Genomic DNA, 12,155 nt, shown 5'->3' with positions numbered 1-12,155 from the left:
GCGTCTGGCTTCTGCTCGTTACGTCTTTGAGATTTGTCCAGGTTGCTGTGCGTAGCTGTAGTTTGTTCAGATTCGTTGCTGAAAACTGTTCCATTGACACTGGTTCACGGATCCATTTTACTGTGGATGGACGTTTAGTTTGTTTGTAGTTTGGGACAATCACAGACAGTGCTACTAGGAACAGTCTTATCTGTGTTTGTGATGCATGTGTGCACAAGTGTCTCTAGGGTATGTACCCAGGAGTCTGACTCCTGAGTTCTAGGGCCTTTCACTGTTTTCCAAGAATTTTGCAGTAAAAGAGACTTCCCTTGGTTCCACATCCTTGCTAACACTTGGTATTGTCAGACTTTTCTTCATCTTTGCCAATCTGGTGGGTGTTTAATTATGGCTTTAATTTGCATTTAGCTAATTACTAATGAGCTTGGGCACATTTTCATGTATTTACTAACCATTTTGATTTTCTCTCCTGTGAAGTGTCTATTCAAATCTTTTGCTTATTTTCCTGTTGTTTTCTTATTAATCTATAAGATTTCTTTATATAGCCTCAATATTGTCAGCAACATGTATCATATATATCTCCTCCACTGAATAATTGTTTTTTGCACATAGCAAGAGATAAGGATTCACTTTCATTTTCCCCCCATAGGGTTACCCCACCTACCCCTGCATCATTTATTTATAACCTGTCCCTTCCCCAACCATCTGCAATGCCACTTGCCATATATCCATATATGTGTAGGTTTGTGGCTGGACTCTTTGTTCTGTTCCATTTGTCTGTCTGTTTCTATGCCAGTACCAAGCTCTCTTACTTACTGTTGCATAATTATGTCTTTTTTTTTCTTTTCAAATTTAGTTTATTGGATGACACCACCCAAATAACACCATGCCAACTATTTTTTAAAATATTTATTTATTTATTTATTTGGTTGTGCCAGGTCTTAGTTGTGGCATGTGGGCTCCTTAGTTGTGGCATGCGAACTCTCACTTGTGGCATGCCTGTGGGATCTAGTTCCCTGACCAGGGATGGAACTTGTGCCCCCTGCAGTGGAATTATGGAGTTCTAACCACTGGACTGCCAGGGAATTCCCTTCAGGTAACTTTTAACTTCATTGAGGTCCTCATTACTTGATATTTATTGTTGTATGTGTCTAGTTTTGTGTGTTTTTTTTTAACTCCTACACAAGACAGTATTTCTTTTTTCTTTTTTTTTCTTGGAAAAGGAAGGTGTACTTTAATAGCATTTAAACTTTTTTATGATGATAAAATATACATAATATAAATTAACCATTTTAACCATTTTAAGCATGCAGTTCTGTGGCATTAAGTACATTCACGTTCTTGTGAACCACTACCACCATCCATCCCCATAACTCTTTTCATCCTGTAAAACTGAAACTCTATCTATTAAATAGTAACTCCCCATTCCCCCTCCTCCAGCCCCTGGCAACCACCATTCCACTTTCCGTCTTATGAATTTGACTATTCTAGTTCCCTCATACAAGTGGAATCATCATTTGTCCTTTTGTGACTGGCTTATTTCATTTAGCATAATGTCTTTAAGATTCATACATGCTGTAGCATGTGTCAGAATTTCCTCTTTTTTAAAATAATTATTTTTTGGCTGCATTGGGTCTTTGTTGCTGCGTGAGAGCTTTCTCTAGTTGGGGCGAGCAGGGGCTACTCTTCGTTGTGGTGCGCGGGCTTCTCGTTGCGGTGGCTTCTCTTGTTGTGGAGCTCGGGCTCTAGGCATGTGGGCTTCAGTAGTTGTGAGACGCGGGCTCAGTAGTTGTGGCTCGCGGGCTCTAGAGCACAGGCTCAGTAGTTGTGGTGCATGGGCTTAGTTGCTCTGCGGCATGTGGGATCTTCCCAGACCAGGGCTCAAACCCGTGTCCCCTGCACTGACAGGCGGATTCTTAACCACTGCGCCACCAGGGAAGCCCCAGAATTTCCTTTTTTTTTTATTTTTAAAGAGCTCCTGACTTATTTATTTATTTTTTGGTTGTGTTGGGTCTTCGTTTCTATGCGAGGGCCTTCTCTAGTTGTGGCAAGCGGGGGCCGCTCTCCATCGCGGTGCACGGGCCTTTCACTGTCGCGGCCTCTCTTGTTGCGGGGCACAGGCTCCAGACGCGCAGGCTCAGTAGTTGTGGCTCGTGGGCCTAGTTGCTCCGCGGCATGTGGGATCCTCCCAGACCAGGGCTCGAACCCGTGTCCCCTGCATCAGCAGGCAGATTCTCAACCACTGCACCACCAGGGAAGCCCTCCTTTTTAAGGAAAGAAATAATATTCCATTGTATGGAGGGACCACATTTTGTTATCCATCCGTCAACGACACTTGAGTTGCTTCCATCTTTTGTTTATTGTTAATAACGCTGCTATGAACATGGATGTACAAATAAATGTTGAGTCTCTTTTCAGTTCTTTTGGGTATATACCAGGAAGTGGAATTGCTACGTCATATGGTAATTCTTTAACTTTTTGAGGAACCACCATACCATTTTCCCCAGTGGCTGCACCATTTTATGTTCCCACCAGCAATGCACAAGGGTTCTAATTTCTCCACATCCTTGTCAACACTTATTTTCTTTTTCTTTTCTTTTTTAAAAATAATAGCAATCCTAATGGATGTTAAGTGGTATCTCATGGTGATTTTGATTTGCAGTTTAATGCTTAGTGATGTTGAGCATCTTTTCATGTGCTTATTGACCATCTGTATATCTTTGGACCAATGTCTATTCAAGTCCTTTGCCCATTTCTTTTCTTTTTTTTTTAATGTTTATTTATTTGGCTGTGCCATATCTTCATTGCAGTGTGCGAGATCTTTAGTTGTGGCATGCAGGATCTTTTAGTTGCAGCACGCTGGCTCTTAGTTGTGGCATGTGGGATCTAGTTCCCTGACCAGGGATTGAATCCTGGCCCCCTGCATTGGGAGCGAGGAGTCTTACCAACTGGACCACTGGGGAACTCCCCTTTGCCCATTTCTTAATTGGGTTGTTTGCTTTTTTTGGTGTTGACTTGTAGACAGTATTTCTTTTTTTGTTGTTTAGATATTTATTTATTTATTTTTGGCTGCCCTGGGTCTTAGTTGCGGTGTGTGGGATCTTCCTTGTAGCGTGCGGGATCTTTAGTTGCAGCATGCAGGATCTAGTTCCCCGACCAAAGGTTGAACCTGTGCCCTCTGCATTGGGAGCGCGGAGTCTTAACAACTGGACCACCGGGGAAGTCCCGACAGTATTTCTTATATATAGTTTTCTTAGATTGGGTTCTTTAGAAGCAAAACCTGAAACAGGGATCTTGTGCAAGTGATTTATTGCTCTTGTGCAAGTAGTCTCAGGATAAGCTGAATGGGGGAATCAGGATAGTGCAAAGGAAAAAACACGGGAAGGAGGTGGTCTCAGCTGGAGACTAGCTTTAGCCTGGTCCTACAGGAAGCTTTGGAATGCGCCTTGTCCTACAGAGTTAGTTTTGCTTTGACGGGACCAGACTTGTGTGCCCCTGGATCAGCGTTATTGGCCAGGGGTTGTCTGGGTAGGGAGATAATCTCCTGGGCAAGGGCAACACTCTGGCAAAAGGGGCTCTGTGGGCAATTAGTAGCTAACACTCACAGCACCTGGAGAGGGGACCACTTTTAGAACCAACCCGGAATGGGGATCTGGGCAGGGCACCAATGGCAATTACCAAGTCCACCCCTTGAAGTGCTCAGATCCACTTGTTTCTCATATTAAGTTCAGTCCATTCAGACATAGACTCTTCAGTATTCTCACTGGTCCCAGTATCTGGGAGAACTTCCGAGAGATGGGTAGAGGGATGAACTATGTGGCCCCCACTGCTGCAGTTGGACTCAAAACCACAAATGATACCCAACACCTCCCTTTTCCACCACCTTTTCTAGATTTCTCTTCTTGACGGCTAGGCTTTTGGCTCTTCGAGTCCCTGGGAGCCTGCGCTTACCAGGCCATGTTGCCATGCTTGCCTGTTTATAAAGTCACTGGGTATGGGAGACCCAAGAGCTACCCTGCCCCTCGGAATGCCTGAGTGCCAGACACACTCCTGCCTGCCCTCTTCATGAGGCTGGCAGCCCTACATACAACAACGAGGGTCAGTTACCCCTGCCAACGTGGCCACTTCTTTCTGTGCCTACTGATCTACTGACATAAGTTGTCCCACATGACCAGGTGGCAGCCATAGCTTCAGCTTTACTATGTCCCGGGGTAGAAGTGTCCTCTTTGGTAATCCAAACCTCTAGGCTCAGTACTTAATGTTGCAGAGCAGAAAGTGCAAATTCCTCAAGGGGGTGACTGGGTAGTCCACCTGTTAGGGACGGAGCCTCCTAAAGTGGTTACTTCCTTTTTTTTTAAAGATTTTTTTTTTTGATGTGGACCATTTTTAAAGTCTTTACTGAATTTGTTACAATATTGCTTCTGTTTTATGTTTTGTTTTTTTTTTGGCTGCTAGGCATGTGGGATCTTATCTCCCTGATCAGTGATCGAACCCGCACCCCCTGCACTGGGAGGCGAAGTCTTAACCACTGGCCCGCCAGGGAAGTCCCAAGTGGTCACTTATTGGTACAGAGTATGTACCACTTCCTGGAGGACAGTGCTCCATCCTCCCAGGATGCCATCTCCAGGTTGGAGCCTCATTTGAGCCTTCATGTGCCTAGTCCATCTCTAGTAGATCAGCAACTTCTGGATGGTACAGCTTGTGGTAGAAATGGTGGGTTCCAGGTCATGTGCCCATTGCCATACCTCCTTTGCCATAAAGCAGATCCTTTAGTACGAGGCAGTTATGTGGGATTTCATGTCAGCAAACCAGATACTTTGTGAGCTCTTGATAGTGGTGCTGGCTTAAGTACTGCAGGCAGAAAAAGCAAATCCACACCCAGATACATGGCAATCTATCTTGGTGAGTATGAGTTATTGCTTTTTCTCGGGTAGAAGGGATCCAGTGTAATCAACTTGCCACCAAGTGGCCGGTTGGCTCCTCCAGGGGCCTCAGCCTTGGTTTCTGATGCTGACAGGTTAGACACTGGCAGTGGCAGTAGCTGGATCAGCCTTGGTTATGAGGAGCTTGTGCTGTTGGGCTCATGCATAGCCTCCACCCTGCCACCACGGCTACTTCATTGATGAGACAATTGTGGTGGCAGAAGACAGATCCTAGCTGATCCCCATTGGCTGAGCCATTCCATCTGCTTGGTGTTTAGAGCCTCTGTGGTGGACGCTCACTGGTAGACATTAATATGCAATACAAAGATCTTCATCCTTTGTCCAGTTCTCACAGGTCCATCCCAATGCTTCTTCCCCATACCTCTTGCCCCTGAACTTCCACATTTCTCCTTCCAGGCTCCTGACCAACCAGCTAAGTCATTTCTCACTGCCCATGAGTTCAGGCCATGTCTCCCTCCCACAAAGTGAGTGGTCAAGTTCACTACTGTAAGCTTTGCCTATTGGGATGATTTCCCTTTGCCACCTTCTTTCAGGGTGACCGCTGAATGGGGATACAGTGCAGCATTAGGCCATTTTCAGGCCACACCAACATATTTAGCCAATCTTCCTATGGACCAAGCATATACATTTTCCTCCTCTGTCATTGTGTCACAGGGAATCCCGAGACCACAGGTGAGAGCTGAGGGAGAGGTATCAGAGCTATAGGAGTAGGGGTCTGGACCACTTACCTCTGCACCTACATGAATCCAATCCTGGATCAAATGCTTTCAGATGATGATTTATCTACCTGGCTTTATGTCTTGGTGGTCTGACAGAACAAAGTGATGGGCAGTTCTGGCCTCAGATGTCCCATAGAAACACTGCATTTCTACCGGAGCTCAGTAGCAAGCCAGAAGTTACTTTTTTTTGGCGGGGGGGGGAGGGGGAAGCCGTGCTGCAAGTCATGTGGGATCTTATACCCCGACCAGGGATTGAACCCACACCCCCTGCAGTGGAAGCACGGAGTTTTAACCATTGGACCACCAGGGAAGTCCCCAGAAGTTACTTCTTGAGCTGCTTGGATCTGGGTGGGTTTGTAGTTTTCATGAAATTAAAAAAATTCAGCCATTATATCTTCAAACAGTATTTCTGTCCTCCCAACACTCACCTCTATTTTCAGGGACTCCAATTAACATCTATACTAGGCCTCTTGAAGTTGTCCTACAGCTCATTGGTGCTCTGTTCATTCTTTTCCAAGCTCTTTTCTCTCTGTTTCATTTAGTTTCTTTTTTCGTCTTCAAGTTCACTAAGGTTTTCTTCTGCTGGGTCTAATCTGTTGTGTTTGTTTTGGTTTGGTTTGGTTTTGGTTTTTTTTTCTGTTTTTTTTTTTTTTTGGCTGTGTTGGGTCTTAGTTGCAGCACGCAGGACCTTTCCTTGCGGTGCGTGGTTTTCTCTCTGATTGTGGTGCATGGTCTTCTCTCTGGTTGTGGTGCATGGTCTTCTCTCTAGTTGTGGTGCGCGGGCTTCTCTTTAGTTGTGGCATGCAGGTTTTCTCTCTCTAGTTGTGGCCTGTGGGCTCCAGGGCACGTGGGCTCTGTAGTTGTGGCGCGTGGGCTCCAGAGTGCATGGGCTCTACAGTTTGCGGCATGCAGGCTCTCTCTCTGAGGCACACGAGTTCAGTAGTTGTGGTGCACAGGCTTAGTTGCCCCGCAGCCATGTGGGATCTTAGTTCCTCGACCAGGGATTGAACCCACACCCCCTGCAATGGAAGCATGGAGTCTGCATTGGAAGGCGGATTCTTTACCACTGTACCACCAGGGAAGTCCCTGGGTCTAACCTGCTGTTGATCTCACCCAGTGTATTCTTCATTTCTGACATTGTGTTTTTCACCTTTATTTGTTTGACTTGGGTCTTTTTTGTATCTTCTATGTCTCTACTTAACATGCTCAGTCGTCTTCTCCCTTTAGCAAGCCCCCACGGACACCTCTTCCGGGCCAGGCCTTGTTGCTGGGTGCAAGGGAAACAGAAGTGATAGATGTAGAATTGTGGAGTCTTGTCAGAAAAGTCTTCTGAGAAAAGCCAGTGTCCAGGAGATCAGAGGTCACTGTCTATTAGCCATAGACAGTATCCCCGACCCTCTGTGGACAAGGCCAAAGGGGACCGTGCTGGGAGGGAAGGCCTGGATTCCACACTACTCTTCCACTGCTCAGCTCTGGGCCTCAACTTTCTATGGGTATAAAGGGAGCTAGCTCATATGTCTCCCGGGTCTTTTGGGGACTCGGATGAGACAAGGAGGGGCAGTTTGGGGGCAGGTGCTCATGTGATCTCTAGTCTTGCCTCCAGGTCACTGGCAGGTGGCCTGGTCTCACCAATGCCCTGGTTCTGCAGAGGTGACTGTGCTCTTTCAAGCAGCATCAGCAGGCCAGGCTCCAGGCATCAGGCAGCGGCCGTGTCAATGGAGCCTTATCGGGATCCACAGGCCCAGCTGTCCTGGCCCTGCCCTGGCTGCCAGCCCAGCCCCAAACTTTGCCCGTGGTCCCGGGCACCCTGGCAAGGGCTTCTGGATGCAGACCAGCACAGGGCTGGGCACAGGGGGCAGGGTCCGTCCGCTGGAGGAGTGGGCGAGGCGGGCAGGGAGAGGCCCCCAGCCTCAGGCTGAGCAGGGCCTGGAAACTACCCTTTGGTAAGCCCTCCTGCGCATCGCACGAATCTGGCCCGCAGGAGACCTCCACGAGCCTGACCAGCAACAATGAATGAGTGACGGAGCGGCTCTGGGTGAGCGGGCGCCGCTGGCACGACCGCCCGGCCTGCTTCAGCGACGAGGCATGTGGAGCTGCGACTGTCCGTCCCCACACTTGGGCCCCTGCTTCGTCCGAAGGGGGAGGGCGCGGCCCCCGAAGTCCGTGACCCCCTAAGTCCGTCCCCGGAAAGGCGGTGGCCAGAGGCGGCAACCCCTCCCGCCCAGAGCCCGCCCCACCTCTCCCGCCCGCTCTCAGCCAATAGCAGCACGCGTTGCTGGGAGGTGCAGCAAGGGCTGGGCCTATGGGGGTGGGGCGTTGTTAGGCTGCGGCGCAGCAGGCCGCACCCAGCTTGGGCTTCTGGGGCTGTGCGGAGGGCTGAGGGGGCGGGAGGCCGGGCGAGAGGCCGGGCGGGCGGGTGGGGGTTGCCGGCCGGGCAAGCGCGGCGGACAGGGGGCGGAGCCGGAGCGGACGGGCGGCGGCCGCGCTCAGACCTGGTAGCCCGCGCGCTGCCCGCGATTCGACCCTGAGGTGAGGCCCGTGCGCAGGACAGCGGCAGGCCCGGGGCTCCAAGCCGGGCGGCGGGGCCCGTGGCGGAGGCGCGGAGGGTGGAGGCGGCCCCGGGGGCCGTCCTGGGCGGGCGGGGGGGGGGGGGTGTCCCTGCGCCGGCCTTGACTGGCGCAGAGGGGCCGACGCCCTGCAGACCCGTCGTCGCACGGGCTGGTCTGTGGGAACGCCTGGGCAGCTCGTCGGTGGACTGGGTGGTGGGCTTCGGGCGTCCGTGTGGGAAAGGAGGATCTGGGCCGGACGTTGGGTCAGCGCGGTGCTCGCGGCCGCCGGGTCCGTGGCCCGCAGGGCTGAGGGCTCCAGGGTTCGAGCACAGACGTAGACAGACGCGGGCATCCGGATTCTGCCCGTCTGCTCTCGTTTTTTTGAAAAAACGACAGCTTCTGCCCAAAGAGAAAAGCCATATCTGCCTACGGATGGTAATAGGGTTGTCCTGCAACTTTATTAGAGAAGGAGCTGTTGGTCATCTCGCCCTCTCCTTCCTTCCTTTCTTTTTCGTTTCTTTTGGTGGGGCGGGGGGGGGGGGTCAGAGGGTCTCTGCCTTTAGCAGTTACTTTTATTTTTGCTCTTGGAATTCATGGCTCAAGATATTTTACAGGTCTTTGTGTTCACTTCATGCAGTCTTACCTTAAAGTAAGTATTATGGTTAACCTGCAACGGCTGGTGGTGTGACCATATGATTTTATGCCTAAATGACATAAAGCAATTTGTCGTATCCCCAAGAACCAAAAACATAGCTGAGAGCGGTGTGCAGTGCTGATAAGTTGTTACAGAAAGGTTTTTTTGCGGGTGAAAAATTGGTTAAATCTTAACGGGGATAGGAAGTAGGCTGTCTTCTTTGCTGAACACATCAGTAGAAGCCCCCAGTGAAAACGAGTCGGAGTCGGTGAGCTGGGGTTCAGCAGGCACCAAAGAGGGGAGGGCATCCCAGGCAAAGAGGGTGAATTGTACGCGGGTGGGATTGTAATAACTGCAGTCTTTAGTTAATGGGCAAGTGCCAGCCCACGTGTAAATTACTTTTTAAAATCCAGAATCTTAGTATTCTGACTGTGGGTTAAACTAGAATAGTAAAGTTGTTTTTTTTTTTTTAGCATCTTCATTGGAGTATAATTGCTTTACAATGGTGTGTTAGTTTCTGCTGTATAACAAAGTGAATCAGCTATATGTGTACATATATCCCTATAGCTCCTCCCTCTTGCGTCTCCCTCCCACCCTCCCTATCCCACCCCTCTAGGTGGTCACAAAGCTGATCTCCCTGTGCTATGCGGCTGCTTCCCACTAGCTAGCTTACATTTGTAGTGTATATATGTCCGTGCCACTCTCTTACTTTGTCCCAGCTTACCCTTCCCCCTCCCGGTGTCCTCAAGTCCATTCCCTAGTAGGTCTGCGTCTTTATGCCCGTCTTGCCCCTAGGTTCTTCATGACCGTTCTTTTTTTTAGATTCCATATATATGTGTTAGCATACGGTATTTGTTTTTCTCTTTCTGACTTACTTCACTCTGTATGACAGACTCTAGGTCCATCCACCTCACTACAAATAACTCAATTTCGTTTCTTTTTATGGCTGAGTAATATTCCATAGTAAAGTTGTTTTTTAAGGAAGTGGATGGTTTTGGCAGTCCCAACTGCTTTTCAGAGTTTTGACGTGGGTTACAGCAGGACAAATGGTATGATTTGTTTTACTGCTTGTGTGGTTTTAGTTACAGAGGCTCACTGAATGACAGGAATCTAAATTCTACCCAGTCTCCAAAAGGTGGGATAGTTTCCTTTCTAAAATATAATTTATATAGCTCACCGTTTCTCCTTTAACTCTTTGATGGTATCCGATATTGGTAAGGTTTTGTTTGGTATTCAGTTTTTTGTTATTGATTTTACTATAAAAACTGTTTCTTTAGATTGGTTTTTAGTTTTTAGTTAGTTCTTTCAAGTAGTCCTTGTATTGAATCAGAAAATACTGAAATGCTTTAAAAGATACTTTAAAAAAATTAAAAAAAATTAAATATCCAGCCAGTGTTAAAATTTTATTGATTGTCATAATTTTTTAACAGTTTGACAATAAATATATAAAATACATTTTTATTATGTGAAACTTAGAGTTTAACTGGACTTGTTTATTTATTTATTTTGAATTTTTGAGTTTTATTGTATTTATTTTTTTATACAGCAGGGTCTTGCTAGTTATCTATTTTATACATATTAGTGTATACATGTCAATCCCAGTCTCCCAGTTCATCACACCAGCCCCACCACTTTCCCCCCTTGGTGTCCATACGTTTGTTCTCTACTTCTGTGTCTCTATTTCTGCCCTGCAAACCAGTTCATCTGTACTATTTTTCTAGGTTCCACATATATGCGTTAATATACGATATTTGTTTTTCTGTTTCTGACTTACTTCACTCTGTATGACAGTCTCTGGATCCATCCATGTCTCTACAAATGACCCAATTTTGTTCCTTTTTATGGCTGAGTATGTGGACTTGTTTATTTATTTTTACATGTTTAATTCTTCCCACACATGTAGAGAGACTAGTATAGTAAACGTCTCTTTACCCTCATCCAGCTTCAGCAGTTATTAACTCATGGCCAGTTTTGCTTTATCTGTACCCCCAAACCCAGATGTCATATCATTTTAGCCGTTAAGTATTTCTGTATGTATATCTATATACATCTTTAAAAAAAGATAAATACAGATACCACTATCACAGAATTCCTTATTACCTTCAAATATCCAACTAGTGTTGAAATTTTCTTGATTATAACAGTTTGAATCAGGATCCAAATGCCCAATTCATACATTGTGGCTTATTTTAATCTATAGGCTCCTCCATCTTTTGTTATCTCTTGTAATTTATTTGTTGCTGAAATTGGTGGTTTGTCCTGTGGAATTACACACAGTCTGGATTTTATTCTTCTGTAGTTTACACAGAATTTGCTGTAAATGTAATCTAATTTAGTTAGAGCTGAAGGAGTAGTCAGATTCAGGTTTGATTTATTTTTGGCAAGAAGACTTCATAGGTTAGTAGGCAGATAAGGATTAGTAGTCTTTTTTTTTTAATTGAATATAGTTGATTTACAGTGTTTCAGGTGTACATCAAAGTGATTCACATATACTTTTCAGATTCTTTTCCAATATAGGTTATTACAAGATACTGAATATAGATCCCTGTGCTATACAGTAGGCACTTGTTTATCTACTTTATGCATAGTAGTGTGTATCTGTTAATCCCAAATTCCTAATTTATCTTACCCTGTCCCCCTTTCCCCTTCGGTAACCATAAGTTTGTTTTCTCAGTCTGTGAGTCTATTTCTGTTTTGTAAATAAGTTCATTTGTATCATTTTTTTAGATTTCACTAAAGTGATATCATATGCTATAATATGTGTGATATATCATATCATATGTCTTTCTCTGGCTTATTTCACTTAGTATGATAATCTCTAGGTACATCCATGTTGCTGCAAGTAGTCTTTCTTCTTGTTAGGAGCCCTTGATGCTCAATGTTTAGAGTCATTTTTTCATTAGGCATTAAAAAATGTTGATATTTTAATTATATAACTTCATCATTGATTAGCTGAATATTTCTATAAAGAGTAATTTCCCCTCCTTCGTAATTTGGTTATCTTGAATTATAACTCTTTAAGGAAAGGCAAGATAAATGCTTAATTCTGCTCCATTTTTTATTAGTTTTCAAAATAATGAGTTGGTGTCCTCTAAAAATAGTCAATGAATTGTGTATATGTATTTGTGTCCTTGTGAACTCATGGATTTAAATGTATTTGATATGGTTCAATTCATTGTAGATCCTTATTGAGGCTCAACTTGTTCCATCGTTGTCCAATAGGAATCTGTTCAAATCGACTCCTAAATCCTTTAGACACAACTCTTAATATTAAGTCTTTGATTGCTCTTCTTTCTGGTATGACAAACTGCAC

At 45.8% G+C, this 12,155-nt stretch overlaps 1 protein-coding gene across 15 annotated transcripts in view; it reads left to right on the top strand.

Moving 5' to 3' along the window:
• Positions 1 to 8,036: 8,036 nt before the first annotated feature.
• ADD1 (adducin 1) overlaps positions 8,037 to 12,155 on the top strand; it is a gene marked incomplete at its 3' end in the record, with an annotated part of 76,825 nt that continues 72,706 nt past the window's right edge. For 13 of the 15 annotated variants that reach the window (XM_082391260.1, XM_082391247.1, XM_082391259.1 and 10 more), the window contains exon 1: positions 8,037 to 8,188. Of the gene's footprint in view, positions 8,189 to 8,324; positions 8,644 to 8,837; positions 8,858 to 12,155 lie in introns of those variants that run through there. The other 2 variants (XM_082391253.1, XM_082391254.1) reach the window with 2 other exon arrangements.

Source organism: Balaenoptera borealis (assembly GCF_965194805.1).
Source record: "Balaenoptera borealis genome assembly, chromosome: 4".
Taxonomy (NCBI): Eukaryota; Metazoa; Chordata; class Mammalia; order Artiodactyla; family Balaenopteridae; genus Balaenoptera; species Balaenoptera borealis.
Note: the sequence above shows the minus strand (reverse complement) of the source record. Positions and strands in the feature narration are given on the sequence as shown.